At 38.0% G+C, this 13436-nt stretch overlaps 1 non-coding gene across 1 annotated transcript; it reads right to left on the reverse strand.

Annotated features, from left to right (window-relative positions):
• Positions 1–11407: 11407 nt before the first annotated feature.
• Positions 11408–11479, reverse strand: TRNAP-AGG (transfer RNA proline (anticodon AGG)). The gene has a single exon. It is a non-coding gene; the product is annotated as a tRNA-Pro (tRNA).
• Between the last annotated feature and the right edge of the window lie 1957 nt (positions 11480–13436).

A 13436-nucleotide genomic window follows, 5' to 3' on the forward strand; every position in this document is an offset into this window, starting at 1 on the left:
ATTGCCAATCTGACACAAAGGATCCTTCTATTTTCCCGAGTAAGAATACACACAAATACAAACTTTAGCTTCAGCAAGCTTTCTTTTGCTTGAGTCAAGCAAAAGGAGTCAGTGGGGATCTAGGCCTCTCCCAAAGACTGACTTGAACAGGAAAGCAAGATTAGGGCTTATATGGGTTTGTGGAGACAAGAGAGTAATGCATATTTAGTGGGCTTCTTTCAAGGGGCGGGTACTTCTCAGAATGGCGATGTATGCTCATTGGGTTGCTCAGGCATCTGGAATCTATGATGGAACCCGCTGATATTCAAGATGGAGTCCGCTTGACAGCCCTTGGCATCCCTTATAATGGGATATAGCGCAAGTCCACTTGATGTTCAGCGCTACATCGCCATCTTTGGAGGGCTGATGGAGGTTAAACAGAACGCTTGGCTTTTCTATGCATGCGGAGCCTGGAAAAGTTGAGGAGACTAGAAAAACACTTAGGAGATAGAAAATCATGGGTTGTTTCAATCTTATCTCATGTTGACAGGGTGGGTTCCTGTTTACCCAACGTCTAGATGATAATCTTTTAGCACCTCTTTTGTTCAGCTGCCAGTACGGTTAACCCTATCTGTCTCAGCAGTCCCCTACTAACGATGATGTCCCAAGTCAATTCTTAAGTAATTTTAATATCTCTCTTTTTTTTTTTAGTTTACATTACTGTTGCCTTTTATTGTCAATATTTTTGTAAATTTGATCTTTATTTATTTTGTGGGGTTCGCCTGAGAAAGATAACATAAGCAACATTGTATTTAGGACATATTATTAACGATAACATGTACAAAATGGGGGTGGTCATTGTGGTTCATTGTAGCTCAAATAAGACCTAAGTCTTAAAGGACCTGGATCTATTTTCCATTTTGACAGTGATTTAGGAAATACTACTGGAATCATTGTTCCCTCTCCTTGAGAGTAGAGAGTGTGACCCAGCTGGAGATGGGCTCACAGGAGCTCACAGGACTCACAAGGACACATCAATTGGGCCCTGAGATAGACAATAGATAGAAAGTCTTGGAAAATATCTTTTAGGGAACCTTCACAAAAGCCAGAACACAAAACTTTCCACTCTTATCTTTTTCTGTCAACGTACAGTGAATAGAAATTTGTTGGACCAATGAAGACTGTCGTTACTGAAACCTGTACCAATCATTGTCAAGAAATACAATTCAAAATGTAGGATGACAGTTTCTAGCCAATCTGTGAAAAGGTGAAGCTTTCAATGGTTTTGGCCATTTGTAATGTTAATATATACTGATGACTCTGTAACCTTCCTTGGACTCCGACAGACATGTCTGTGGCAGCATGCTTGTCTGTTTTCCCATTCTTGTTTATTCTGTAATACTCTCTGGGCTTGTGCAGACGTGGCTGCGAAACGTGCTGGTCTGTTTTCGCATTCTTGCTTGAAAAAAAAAAGTATTTCCTTGGACTTGGGCAGACATTAGCTCTGGCAGCATTCTTGTCCACTTCTCAACTTTTGTCTTTTTGATTATATGCCGAATAAAACTTTCTTTTTGCTTTACTAAACCTTGTGATGTTTTTTCCCTGCAACAGTTAATGGCGTAGTCGTCAAGAGTTTCTGGAGCTACAATCCAGTCGAACTCGAGGACACATGGACTGTGGAGTAGAAGCCAACAAAAAGAGAGGTCCTATTTTCTGGACCCACATGTGCCCACTCGACTTCCCTTCCGCACTGACAGAATGACTGCTCTTGGAAAATGAGCCTTTGCTTCTTTTTTGTTCTCGATCTCATGTTTTCTTAAGCTTTGTTCAGCATATTTGTTTAGAAAACCGGTTGGTTGATTAAGGAGAATCTTTCTTAGGTTTTTGCTTGATCATTTGGCTAAGAGTGGTACTTGGTAACTCTTTAGGTAAACTGCAATTTAGGTCCGGATTCGGGTGTTTGAAACATTAAAGAGGTAGCTCTGGATCACCATAAGCCACAACGTTTGGGCCTTTTTGTGACTCAGAAAACCTGGAAAATAGTGATCTGTTTTGCCAGATCTCCATGGGGAGGTGGGAGCTCCTGACCTGTTTTGCCAAATTCTCAAGGGGAGGTGGCAGCTCCTGACCTCTGTTATGAAATTTGGAGGGAAAAGTGGTAGTTCTGTACCTTTTTTATGAGATCGTTTCTCAATTAAAAAATCACAATGTTAAAATTAAAATCATCAGTAGCTTCAAAGTACTTTCCAATTGGAAGAACTAGTGTATTCAAGGTTTAAAATTAGAGAATAGGTTTCTAGCCAGCAGAATGAACTAAAATCCAAAAAAGGAAACCAAAAGCTTGGACCCTAGAGCTTAATATCTTGGATAAATGAGCTTGTAATTTCCCCACAGCTACTGAAACACTGGTTTGGGGTTCATACTGAAAATGCTATAAAGTGAGTATACCAGAAGTAATTTGGAATTTCAGTGATCATTTTGGGAAAATGACCTTTCGTTTGTGTTGTCTTTTCTTTCCTCTTTAGAGAACTTATGCTTGATGCTCAGGTTTTGTCCAAAGTTCTAATATTCCTCCATCTGAAGCTCTGGCAAGTTAATAGGTTTTATCTAGAACCTGTTTTCTCCGTTGAATTGCGTCGATCTTACCAAAAATTACTGCATATACTTTTAGAAACTAGGATCCCCATATCCTTGTTTTGTGTGGTATTGTTCAGTGAGTTCATGTGATTTTTCTGTCTCCTTTTGTTCTAAGAGTTTGCTTCTGGTCTAGAGTGTTGTGTCTAAGTTTCTGTCTTGTATCAGATTAGAGGTTATAGCTAAGAATTATTGGTTTTTTTTAAGGCTGTCTTCGAACCTCAATTCCTTCCTTGTTCAGAAAACCTGCATCATGTGTCCATCTTATGATTGAGGCTTTTAGTAGTTACTTAGAGAAACTTTGATATAAACTGGTCTGTTTGAAAAGTACACCAAGACCTTTATGTTGTGTATGTCAGTCTTAGGAGCAAAATCTTTCTAAGTAATTTAAGCTAGATGTTATATGAAATGTGTTTTAGTTAAAGAAGAAGGATAGTTTTGTCTCAAAGTAAAAGTAACAGTTCCAGAACAGCAAAAGTGAAGGAAATTAGTTACTTTTGCCTTTCAAAATGTGTAGGTCGACTTAAACATAGGTAAATGAATTGAGATGATTCTCTCCTCTGCCCCTAGCCCTCAGCCACCAAGGTCAAATAGAAATCACAATGAAACACACCTTAAATGGCCTGGGAACAAAGCCAGTTGATTAAATTAGATTGGGAAAATATGAAAAATTGTAAAAGTCAAATGAAAACTTGGAATATTTAAAGAAACTTTATTTCAACTAGTTATGTTTTATGATGTACAGGCTTAAAATAATTTCTAAGACCTTTTAGGTAACTTAGTGATGTTGAATTAATAGATACTGTCCTCACTTAAGCTTATATACTTTTGCTTTTTATACCACAAGAGAAAGGATGTATATATATTTGTGTGTGTGTGTATATTTGGGTCAGCTAATAAGTGAGTTTATTTTTGCCATTTTAAGGGATATACTATAAGAGATACACAACAAAGACAACCTTGAAGAAGTTTATTAAAAAGAAATTTATTTCATATGGTCAAAAGTTTTATCTGTCTGTCTAAAGTTTAATGGTTTAATTTATGAGGTTTTAGGAGCTTTTATAGCATATTAAACAAAGAATTAGTTTTCTTGCTGTTAAAATAAAATTTTCCTTGATTTCTGAGTTAAAGAGTTAACTTATTAGTGTAATCTGGCTCTAAAACAAAGGTTCTGTCTCTAACTAGAAGAAGATTTCTGAGTCAGAAAACAAGCTACGTGGCTTTAGGGAAAAAAAAAAAAAGCTAAGGTTTTTATTTTGAGATCTTTGGGTAAATAACTAAATTATTATTTCATAGTAACTTATGATAAACTCCTGACAAGTTTGAAACTTCATGGAAAGCCACAAAATTTTTATAAGGGAAAAGTGCTAAAAAGGTTTATTTAAGATGTTATAAATTGCATAGAACATGTTGTTAAAATCAAGAGACGTGCCGATTCTTTCTCTTTGGGTGAAAATTTATATCTTAGTATTTCCTCTTGTGTTTTTGTCTAATCTTAGACACCAAATGAATAATATTATGTCATAATTTTATTATTTCTTCATTTCAAACTTTGTTTTTTAAATCTAACATCCTCAAAGTCAAGCGTTTTACTGGAGAATTCAAATCATTTACCTTTCAAGTTATTTTTTATTACTATTTATTCCTGAATATTACTATTCAGGTATTTACAGACTTGATAATCTTGGTATATTCTTAGTATAACCTGACTATATGGTTTTATGTCTCAAGATTATTATGTGTTACACCTGAAGTTCTTTAAAAATACAGTTAATGGGTGTATTTAGAAAAAATTTTTATCTGAAGCTTTTTTAACTGCTTTGGCCTTTACACTATGCTTGTAATTAATTTCTATCAGGTCTTTCACTATCAAGAGTTATGTTTATAAATTAATCATGGTCATATTTTCTCATCTGCAGATAAGTTTTTACTTTGCTGATTTTCTGAAAATATTTGACCAGAACATCTCAACAAAAAAGATGGATTATACTGAACTTGTAAAAAAGACTGTAACTAGACTCAGTCAAGATTTCCAGAACTCTAAGAAGCTGATGATTTTACAGACTGTGGTCGATCTAGAGTCACTTGCAACGGAAATTAACAACATAAGACTGAGTAAACGAAACGATACTATGGGTTTTATGTGAGAATATTTCTGATGTTTTAAGGCCTTTCTTTCTGGAAATAATACTTTACAGTCCTACTTTCTACATCTAAGAAACCATTTTCCTCTTTTCTCCTAAATTTTCTACCTAATGAGTTTAGTTATTTTAACTCTTGAATTAGAAGTTCCTGTTGGTAAACTTAGCAGAGTTGTAAATATCATAACCAGAAAAGTGTCTGAAATTTGACCTATGATTTTACAAATTAGAATAGCGTTAGATTTTCTATTAGCTCTCTCAAGGGAGTTTGTGCCTTAATAGACAAATGTTGCTGTATTTATATTACAACACAATCATAGGTTTTGCAGAATGTGGTTGCTACAGAGGCACAAGAAAACTAGTTACTGATGCTGCTTGTGCATAAATGAACACCTCATGAGATTTGTTTCTGTGGATCAAAGATCTTAGGGTCATGGTTTCCTTCACTGATTATTTCAGACAATTGGCCTAGTGTTAGTGTTTCTGTTCTACCTCCTGATTTGCTGTATAGTACCTGGGATCTTAAAAACCAGAGAGCGCCCAACTACCATTTATTGAATATTTTTGATCAAAGCTTCTATAACAACATCATGATCCAAAGGAGGGAACCATGAAAGACTGTATATAATTCTCCTGGAATCCAGATTTCTTGCGTTCATAGAGGTTGGGGCAACCTATATAGGCCATCGCCTTTGGGTGTCCTTCTTAAACCTGAAGCCTTGAGAAAAAAAAGAAACTGATTCCTGAAACCACATTGAGTCAAACAATTGTCCAGATAAACTAGCAAGACCATTTTGCTCTGGGCGTTGTGCTTTCTTTTTGAAGAATTCAGTTTGTTTTGAGAAGCTGACTCCAAAGATCAGTAAATAGAGTTATGCTTAGGGTAAATCAGTAATCAGTTTAATCAGTCTTCAAGACAATGTTGTATGAAATACCTGTCTAATGCTTGTAATCAAACTCTTACCCTCTTGCTATACAGAAAATTGTGTAACTTAAAGAAATCAGAATCTCAGAGGAGGTCGACCTCATGGCTCCATTTTGTCTTAGACTCCATTTCTGCTTCTTAGTAAGTGACCCATGACTGTTAATAGGTAAACCAAGGAGAGGCAGCTTGCCCTCAGGGAAAACACTGAGTACATTTTAGACAGATTAACTGGAGACCTCCAAAGGAGAATTCCACCCTCTATTATCTTGCTAACCATATATTCTTTAATAGAAACCTGTTTGTCACATGTAAATTTTTCTATACCTTCTGTTTTCTCTAGACAAACTTTGAGTGCCCTTTATAGATATATATTTTTGTGTGGTGGATCCAGCTATACTAATTTAGATGATTCCTTTCTAGCTAATAGTGAATTTACATGGGCAATCTCTTATTTAGATTCCTGGTGAATGTGTGGGCAATGCACTTTGGGAACTTTAGGATTATCTTTAGATATTCAAAGTAAATACTAGAAAGTTAATGTTAATTTGTTATCCTTTGTAAAATGAGAGTCAGAAGAAAGCCCATTGGTCCAATACTTAGGGTATGGTTGGTAAATTTAATTCCTATTTATGGTGTATTTGAACTGGAGAAATCTTTAAGAAATTTATCAATCACTATGGGGCAAATAACAGGCAAAATTGTTAGTGGGATGGAAGCAAAACAGTGATCTCTGGCCTCATTAAGCCAAGGTGGCATGAGATAACAAAATAGACTTAGATTTTTTTTTATTGGTCCAAGAAAGTGTAATATGTGCTGTAGCAAATACCTCTTGTTGCATTTAGATAAATAACACAAGAGAGGAACAGGATATACAAATAGAATTGGAAAGCAAGCTATTTGGTTGCATACTGTAACACCCTTACAAACACCAGTTTTATTTGCACTACTACAAGTAATATTCTTAGTCTACATCCTAAAAGTATTAGGCATAATAACGCTTATCTTCTATTGCCTTACACACCTAAAAGGCAAAAGAAGGCCTCAGGCTAAAATGTCGAGGTACATTGAGTTTGCTCACTTTGGCAATGCGATTGATGAGAAGATCGATTGATGAGAACATCGCTTTTAGGATCCTGGTGAAGAACCAGATGGTATCTGGTGGAAAACCAGCACTATGAGTTTAAAGAACCTGCCATGGCCGCCATCTAGGAGCTCGACTAAGTCCAGGTATTGATCATTGATGTGTTAGCTCCAATCTCCCACCAAAAGGAGGGAATGATTTAGGAAATAATATTGGAATCATTATTCCCTGCCCTTGAACATAGAGAATGTGACCCAGCTGGAGTTGGGCTCACAGGAGCTCACAAGGACACATCAATTGGACCCTGAGATAAAGACAATATATAGAATAATCTTGGAAAATATCTTTTAGGGAAACTTTCACGTAAGCCGGAACACAGAGCACTTTCCACTCTTATCTTTTTCTGTTAACATATAGTGAATAGAAATTTGTTGCATCAATGAAGACCCTCCTGACTGCCATTACTGAAACCTGTACCAGCCATCATCAAGAAATATAATTCAAAATGTAGGATGACAGTTTCTACTGTGAAAAGGTGAAACTTTCAATGGTTTCAGCCATTTGTAATGTTAATATATGCTGATGACTGTGTAACCCTCCTTAGGCTTTGGACAGACAGGGCTGTGGCAGCATGCTTGCCCATTTTCCCATTCTTGTTTATTCTGTAATATTCTCTGGACTAGGGCAGACACGGCTGGGAATCGTGCTTGTCCGTCTTCCCATTCTTGCTTACTCTGTAATATTTCCTTGGACTTAGGCAGACATTAGCTCTGGCAGCATGTTGTTCTGCTTCTCAACTTTTGTCTTTTTGAATATATGCTGAATACTGCTTTCTTTTTGCTTTACTAAACTTTGTGATGTTTTGCCCCCTACAACAACAGAAAAACCTTTCCCTGCTTCTTCACACATGCCTACCTCCTTTTGATGTTAACCGAGGTTTCCAGTAAATGTTTTTAATTAAAGACTTAAATAAGGAGGAAAATGGAGTGAGGAAATATAGGAAAACTGGTATTATGGAATATCAATTGGGAATGCGTTGATTCTACCTATTTCTTCTATTTCCGTTTTAGGAAGGCTCCTAAGTTCCTTACAAGCTTCCTTCCCTTGTCCAATATCCAAGTCAGTCACTTCTCTAAAAAGACTCTGAATAGGCAGCTGTCCATTCTCTGTCTTGCCCGAGCACCAGTAGAGAAATTGGTGGGCATATGATGGGCTTTACTGCTTCCACTCGGTCCATTGGCCCAGAAAACACAAGACACTAAAGAGAACTGTCCGCGGGGACCTTCCACCACCCCTTTTTCTGTCTTTCTGTCTCTTTAAAAACAGTACAAATGGGAGCCAAGAACCACCTCTTAATGTGCACCTTTTTGATTCGAGTGATTCCGTTGGAATCCGGTTCTTCATTTCTCCCCTTTCTGAAAGTCTTCCTTCCTTTGTCACAGTCACCTTAGGGATGTACAGGCTTATAGCTTGTGAATGGAGGAGTATTCAAGGCAAGCCACAGGGTTGTTTTTGCTTTCTATGTGTTCAGGAATGGCATGGAAAATACCAGGAGAACTAAATCCGTATGCCTTCGGAAAAAAGAGTTTGCGGTCGAGTGGATTCCGACTCATAGTGACACCACAGGGTAATGACAGAATTGCCGTCATAGTGTTTCCAAGAGGCTGACAGTGGCATTCTGCTTAGCAGCCAACTTCTTAACTACTGTACTACCCCAGGGCTCCATACCTTAAACAGTGGGTTTAAATAGTGTTGGGACAGAGAAAAATTCTGAAGATGCCAGGGATCGAACCATGCACCTCCTGTATGCAAAGCATGTGCTCTACCACTGAGCTACATCCCCCCGCTGGGGAGGCTTTTGTTAAAGGTGTTCTACACTTCAGTTCTAGTACAATCCCAAAGACTTGGAATAAAATTCTTACATTAAAAAAAAAAAAAGGATAATTATGTACCCGAAAACAAATCTGCTGAAACCCGGGATTGCAAGGGACCTTTAGATCTTCAGGCTAAGGTTCTCTCAACTGAGCTATTTCTGCTGCTTTGAGCATGATTTTTAGATATACCTTCAAAGTATTGCTTAGCCTTTTCATTTAGAGAACTCTCCCCCACCCTCCAAGGCTAGAGGGGACTTAATTGGATATTGCCCTTGCTGCATGCTCCATGTGACAGGCTGGAGTGGGCTGTGGTTGGATAGATTCCGTCTTCTACCTGATAAAATCCTTGTTGGTCAAAATCCTTGTTGGTTAGGCTGTGATAAAATAGTTTCCCTTGAGGACAGAACTGCCTCATAGGGTTTTCCCTATAAGATAGGGTACAATGCCCCTTTAGAGTCTCCACCGCTGTAATCTTTACAGAGACAGAGAGAGAAGAGCAAAATAAACAAGTCAAGCAGAAGGAAGGAAACACTAAAAACAAGAACAGAAATAAATTAAATTGAAAATAAATAAAATGGAGAAAATCAATGAAAGAATAAGTTGGTCCTTTGAAAAGATGAATGTAATTAAGAAACCTCTAGCAAGACTGACAAAAACAAACTAACCAAAAAAAAAAGGAGGAAAACACAAAGTATCAGAATCAGAAATCAAACAGGGATATCATTATAGGCTGTACACACAAAAGAATAATAAGGCAACACTATAAACAATGCAACACATAAATTTCACAACTTAATGGAAATGGACCAATTCCTCAAAAATCTCAAACTGCCACTACTTACGCAGTGTGAATATGTATTTTCAATAGTATTGTATTAAGGATATTTGATTTAGTAATTTTAAAACTCCTCCACCCAAAAAAATGTCACCAGGACCAGAAAAATTAATTAGAATATTCCAACAAATATTTAAAGAGTTAACACAAACTATGCACAATCATTTCCAGAAAATAGAAAAGGAGGGAATACTTCTAATTCATTTTATGAAGCCAGTATTACTCTCCCCACATGCAGCTCTCACTTTTTCCTACTGTTTTCTCAAAGTGCCTGTAGAGAGCAAGTGGATAACAGGAAGAAAAGAGCTAACACATGAAATGACTACATTACCTCCGTTGATAAAATTCACCCTAAAACCAATAATTGACCCCAGGAACACAACCAACCAGAGGCCAGTCAGACTTGGAAGCCAGGCTGTCTCTCTCCTGAGTACCTCCTATGGATATTTTCTTAGAAAGGAAAATTGAGAAGGATATCAAAGATGGGAGTGCTGTGAGCAACCGTCAAATTCTGTGTCTTCCTAAAGACGCTTTGACTCAACAGGAATACATACAGACCTAGAGACAGATTTGAAACCATAAAACATTAGAAAGTTACTAGCAGTGGACTGGAAATTCATAGAGGTTTGCTGGTCACATAAAGCAGATGTGATAAGATTGACCCTGAAGGAACAGAGGCAGTGGCTGCTCTTTACAAGGAAAGCATTCAGCATACTTGTGATCCACTCAGCTTTTGTTTGTAGTAGTCCCCCACTAAGGACGGTGTCCCAAGTCAATTCTTATGTAAGTCGATTATCTTTTTTTGTTTGTTTGTTTTCGTTATTTTTGCCTTTTATTTTCAAAATTTTTATAAATTTGTTCTTTCTTTTCCGGGGTTTGCATGAGAATATAATATAAGCAACCTTGTACATAGGACATATTACTAACGACAAGGTAAAAAAAAAAAGGCGGTGGTAAGTGCGGTTCCTTTCAGCTCAAATACAGCTTAAGTCCTAAACTACCTGGATCCATTTTCCTTTTTGACAGAAGAAAACTTTCGCTGCTTCTTCACATGGGCCTGCCTCCTTCTGATGTTAACTGAGGTTTCCAGTAATGTTTTATTGAAAGATTAAAAATAAGGAGGAAAATGGAGTGCGTGAGAAATACAAGAAAATTGATATTATGAAATATCATTTGGGGATGTGTTGATTCTAGTTATTTCCTCTACTTTCTTTTTAGCAAAGCTCGCTGACAGTCTTCGTTACCTTACCCAACGTCCAAGCCACTAGCTCGCCTAAAAAGACTCGGGATCTACAGCAGTCCATCTCTAATTTTTAGAGCGAGCACCGGTAAGAAATCGGTGGGCATGTGATGGGCTTCTCTGCTTTTGCTCCGTCCTTTGGCCCAGAAAACACAATGCAGGAGAGGAAACTGCCCGCGGGACCCTTCTCCCAGCCCCTTTTCTGCCTTTCGGTCTCTTTAATAATAGTACAACTGGGAGCCGCGGTGAACCACCTGTTAACGTGCATGCTTTTATTTCGGGTGTTTCAAGTGATTCCGTTGGGATCCGGTTCTTCATTTCTCCCCTTTCCGAAAATCTTCCTTCCGTTATGACATTCTCCTTAGGGGATGTACAGTCTCACACAGCTTGTGAATGGACGAGTTATGTTTTTACTTTCTATGTGTGCCCGAGTGGTATGGAAAATACTGCAACTAAATCTGTATGCCTTCAAAAGAAAAAAAAAGTTGCGGTCGAGTGAATTCCGACTCATAGTGGCGCTATAAACCCAAAAACCAAACAAAACCCACTGCCGTCCAGTCGATTCCGACTCATAGCGACCCTACTGGACAGAGTAGAACCTCCCGATGGTTTCCAAGGAGCGCCTGGAGAATTCCAACTGCCGACTTCTTGGTTAGCAGTTGTAACACTTCATCACTACGCCACCAGCGTTCCAAAAGGGGCTCGTCCGGGATTTGAACCCGGGACCTCTCGCACCCTAAGCGAGAATCATACCCCTAGACCAACGAGCCACTTCGTTTCATATCGGTAAGGCTCTGATAAAGTATTTTCCCTTGAGGACAGGCCATTGTGAAGAACAGAGCACTATTTTAAAGTCCTAACTTTTCCCGCTCCCTTTGCAGGAAGAACCAGGAGATGTTTCTTTGAAGGTCAGTGAGAATGTGGTGATGCAACTCAAGGTAAAACTCACAAAAGTCTGAGGCGCCCCCTAAAGCTGGGCCTCCAGGAGTTTTTCTCTCTTAAGCGAGTCTACTCTCCGTCTCCAGCAATAAACAATTCTAACTCTGGTACCAGCTGCAGTGACCATTTCGACACCTAGTAAGCAGCGATTCTCTGTATCAGCCTGTTTGTTTCTCATTTTCAAGTTGTTGGTTTGATCTCAATTCTCTGATGTATCCATAAAAATATCCATAAAGAGCTGTTAATTTTGCCACTTTTTTCTTGTCTTGAGGATGGGAGAGATGATTTCCAAGTTCTTTACATGCCAGACTGGAAACCAGAAGTCATTAATTTTTAATCGATTGCTTGATAATGTTTTGGATACATCAGTTCAATAAAGTATATTGTTGAAATTAGATTCATATGCTTATTTTTAGTCGTTTAATGTGGCTCCTGGAAAACTGGAAATTGCATAAGTGTCCCTCATTTATGGCTTGCATTATATTTCTGTTAGACAGCACTGGCTAGAGAAGATGGTACCTGAGTAGGTGTTGTCCTGGGAGAACCACTAGGCAGAGAGGACAGAGTAGGACCTACCCACATTTATGTTTCATATCTCACATGGACATGGAAATCTGGTCACATGCATGATCTCCTTCAATCTTTAGAGCATCCATTTTTACATAGCAGTCATTGGCCTCATTTTTAAGATAATGAATGAAGGCTAACTACATTTCGGTAATTGCCCTGCGTCTCCCACCTCAATACAATGTAAAAGAATCCTTGCTTATTTAGGCAATAAAACACTCTATGATACTCTGTCCAATCAAGTATTTCTTAAATAAAATGCAGTCGTCTGAGCTGAGATGGGCTGTATGACCTAATGGATAAAGTATCTGCTCCCCAATCTCTGTACAGTCAACGTCCCTATCCTCATGTTGCTTCTCACTTTGTACCAATTTTCCTTTTGCAGCTTGATGTAGTTTCTGAGGTTGGAACACTGTAGGTTATTTTCTCCTGACAGTGTCCCAGTAGTTTCCAGTGGAAAACAGATACCGACTGTGTAAGCAAAACACTGAAAAGTAGAAGAAGAAGAAAAAGAAGCACATTACCTGTTACCCTGATAAAGAATGCCAAGAAACAGGTTGATGTTAGAGTGGGAAATATGGAATATTTATACATGAGTCTTGATGACTTCACTGCCATTTGCTTTCATTCTTCAGAATTCTAGTTTCCTTCTTAAATGTTCAGCAGAAATTTTCATATAGAAATGTTTATTTTTGTTCTTTCCTCAAACAAAAATAATTTGGAAATTTGAAACAGGGGTGTAAGGCTGTAGGGCTGTTATCAGCAAGAAAATTCAAGATGCTCTTAAAATTGTTTAAAAATTCAAAGATGTTCAACAAATTTCCTTCTTCTAGCAGTTTAATAATGCAGTGGACCCAGGATTCAAACCTAAGTTTTTTTATTACAAAATTTTTCTTGCATACACCACACCCACATTTGTACACTCATACAGTATGGTGATTCTTTTTCTACAGGACTTTAAACATTTCTTGCAATTAAAACCATCCCTTCTCCCCCACCTCCCCATACATAACATGAAAGCAGAAAAGAATCATAAGTACAACCAAAAAGCATTTCTTGTAAGTCGATCCCGAATCACAGGGACTCTGTAGGACAGGGTAGAACTGCGTCCTAGGGTTTCCCCTATAATACAGGATACACTTGCCCCTATAGAGTCTCCGCAGCTGTAATCATTATGGAACCTGACTGCCATGTCTCTCTCCCTGTGAGCAACTGGTGGGT

This window comes from Elephas maximus, chromosome 1 (genome assembly GCF_024166365.1).
Source record: "Elephas maximus indicus isolate mEleMax1 chromosome 1, mEleMax1 primary haplotype, whole genome shotgun sequence".
NCBI lineage: Eukaryota > Metazoa > Chordata > Mammalia > Proboscidea > Elephantidae > Elephas > Elephas maximus.